The following is a 3768-nucleotide window of genomic DNA, read 5'->3' as shown; positions in this document are numbered from 1 at the left end:
CCTTCTTTTCATAAGAGTGTGAATACCAACCTGAACTATTTTTGTAGCCTCGTTTCAAAGACTGAGAGATTCTGGCTACGTCTACATTAATCCAGATAGATTTGAAAACTGAGTTTTCACTTCAAAACGCTCTCCAACATTTTCCAAAAGTTTCTCATCCACATTGAAACGTCAGTAAATGCCTAATTCAACTCACTGTGCATGTGTAAAAGTTCATAAAAGCTCATTGGGATGATACAGACGTCATAAAGTTATTACACAATTCTTCTGGCAGGATCATTTTATTTAGCGAAATATCTCACCGTTCACCAGGTTGCACTTGGTCAACCATTATTATGTTTGGTCTAAAACTCCACTCGTGTTTTGCTACAGGACAGCAAATGCAAGAGTGCATTTTCTGTCATCCTTGCAGGACTGTGATATGAAGTGTACAAAGTAACATATTTGAGCAACTGTGTGAAAGTTAATAACACATAACTGGCACAAAAGCGGTGTAAAGATACTATTGGTACAATATGAGTCACATGACTAAATATGCGTCATCGTTTTCAAATCCCTCCGTCTTCACAGTCCACACTACGACGCGAAGATGACGTTTTCACATTTATCTGCTTTGGAGAGCGTTTTCAAAAAGCTACCTCTCAGTGTGGACGGAAGGCCAAAACAGAGAGAAAAAGATGCATTTTCAAATGAAAACATATTAGCCTTCTCTGTGAATGACCACCTGAGTGTTATCCTGTTGTGCCGTATCAAGCCTTCAGTCCTGTGCTGTCCCACCCATTGTGTCTCTCAGTCCCAGTCATCTTGCTTGTCCTATGTTCTCTAAAACTACTGAATTCATATTCAATTCAACTCTCAAGTATCATTACACCTGACACTGTCAGAAAATAAAGTGCACACATTGTACCTTTAGAGGAACAGCTTGTCACTGCGGCAGTTCCTTTAAAAGACAACTCTTTGCCTTATCTGTCCCTAAAAGGTTCATGAGACAACCTTAGAGTACTACTATAAAACATTTAGAGATAAATAAGGTACAAGGATGTCCTTTAAAGGGTAATGCCAAAGTGATCTTTAATTTAAGAAATGTTTTGACAGTGCATGAGCAGAATATATTGGAATATGTTATTTGAGAAAATGCACATGACTCACACTGCAACTTGTCCACAGTGTCTAACGTCATGTGTCAATGTTTCCGGGTCCAAATGTCCTAACAGGCACCAAAAGCAGACAACAAACAGTGCTAATACACAGGCATGGCCTTCTGTAAGCCTACAGGAAAGTCATGATCATAAACTTTATCTCCATTCCAAACTCTCAGATGGCCAGACAGTGATTCATCTTTTATGAATCATTAAAATATTGGTTTTGGAGATGCCGTGAGCCTTGAAACCGCAGTGTAGGACCGTGACTTCAGTCTTTGAAGTCAAAAAAAGAGAGAGACCCGAGTGAAGAAAAACAGGAGTCAGCGCATGGACGTGAACAGGATCAAATCATTTCCATACAGCGAAAGATGAGTTCAAAAACACAGACCCTTCAGCTGGCATTGCTGACAAGTGTCAATCATTTACACGTTTGTGGATGAATAATTCCTCCATCACTAGACCATATTAGCTATGAGCCGATTTAATAAATCAAAGAACCTTTAATATACATCTCATTTATAGCCTGAAATGGATGACCTTTCTCAGAACACCTCTCATTATAAGCTACTTAATGATCTACTGATAAAGATGATTTACCATGCCATTGGTTTACTTTCATAGTCTCAAATGATGGTAATTTTAAAAGCAAAAGTCTGTAGAGATGCACAATTTTCCTAATACATATTGTCAAAAAGACAACTAGTGGGATATTAGAGTATCACAGTAGATAATTCTCTGGGATGCGTTTTCATGAAAATCGAATGTAAACAGTTTTATCTCTAAAAAACAGATTAGCTTATAACGCCTGTCTATGGGGCATAAGTAAGAATAAATCGCTAGTTAATACCACTAACAAGGCTCAAAATAGCCTCACACTAACAAGGCAGCATAATGAGGGTCCCTACATGCAAACCGAAGCATTGAGAACTTTGTAAGAGTACAAACAGTTTAATAAGAAGATACTTTATAAAGACAGTACATTACCTGTTTAAAGACAGCAGCCATCTTGGAAAACAGTCTCAACGAGTCAAGCCACGAATGTTGTGCTAAGTGATGAACTGTGACTTGGAATCTCTTATGGGACAACTTCTTCCCTTGTAGTTAGTCAACCATATATATTTAATAAACAGATATAATTTGTGCATGTCCATGTAATTAGATTTCACAAACTTAGTTAATATCGACCAGCTCAGTTAGCACAGCGTTCGTGGCTCGACTCGTTGAGACTATTTTCCAAGATGGCTGCCGTCTGTAAACACGTAATGTACTGTCTTTATAAAGTATCTTCTTATTAAACTTCTTATTCTAAATTCTTATTGTACTCTTACAAAGTTCTCAATGCTTCGGTTTGCATGTAGGGACCCTCATTATTCTGCCGTGTTAGTGTGAGGCTATTTTGAGCCTTGTTAGTGGTATTAACTAGCGATTTAATTTTACTTACCCTGTGCCCCATAGACAAGCGTTATAAGCTATCTGTTTTTAGAGATAAAACTCTTTACATTCGATTTTCATGAAAACGCATCCCAGAGAACGGTCTACTTGCTAACCATGTGTTAATTACGCCTAGGTTCGGTTTCCACCGGAATTGTCCTTTAAATTAAATTAAACAGATTTTTTAAATAAGTTGAATCTTGTACAAAAAAAACAAACAAAAAAAAAAAAAATTGTAAATTGACTTTGAGTCAATTCACTCATTTGATGAGTTAAAGGGTTAGTTAACCCAAAAATGCAAAATTCTGTCTTTGCAATACCCTCCTGTGGTTGGCCAGCCGTCAGACCTCCGCTCATCTTCACACACAGATGAAGATATTAGTGTTGAAATCCGATGGCTCAGAAAGGCCTTCATTGACACCAATGTCATTTCCTCTCTCAAGACCCATAAAGGCACTAAAGACGTCGTTACAAAGCCCATCTCACTACAGCGACTCTACAATCGTTTATGAAAAGACCAGAAGAGTTTTTGTGTGCAAAAAAAACGAAATAACGACTTATGTAGTGATGGGCGATTTTTAAAACACTGCTTCCTAAAGCCTTGAGGCTGAATCAGCATATTGATTCATGATTCGGATCGCTTGTCAAACCACCAAACTGCGGAAATCACATGACTTTGGCGATCCAAACCGTTGATTCAATTCACTGATTCATAACCAATCACTATATAAGTCATTATTTAGTTGTTGTTGTTATTTTGCACAGAAAAACTATTCTCCTCTCCTCATAAAATGATTGTCGAGCCGCTGTAGTGAGATGGGCTTTGTAACGACGTCTTTAGTGCCTTTATGGGTCTTGAGAGAGGAAATGACATTGGTGTCAATGAAGGCATTTCTGAGCCATCGGATTTCAACACTAATATCTTCATCTGTGTGTGAAGATGAGCGGAGGTCTGACGGCTGGCCAACCACAGGAGGGATGAATCACACAATTTACATTTTTGGGTGAAATAACCTTTAAAGCAATGTGCCAACTTATTGATCATATTTTACAGTGTACAGTTTTTAGAAGTGAAAAGTAACAAGCAATGTTATAATTTACAGCGAAAAAAAATGAAATAAAATCAAAATAAATTGACACCCAATTCTGACACATTTGATGGTGTTTCATTATATTCCTTTTATCAGTTGTACAT

This window comes from Pseudorasbora parva, chromosome 16 (assembly GCF_024679245.1).
Source record: "Pseudorasbora parva isolate DD20220531a chromosome 16, ASM2467924v1, whole genome shotgun sequence".
NCBI lineage: Eukaryota > Metazoa > Chordata > Actinopteri > Cypriniformes > Gobionidae > Pseudorasbora > Pseudorasbora parva.
The sequence above is the reverse complement of the archived record's forward strand: the minus strand, read 5'-3'. Positions refer to the sequence as shown.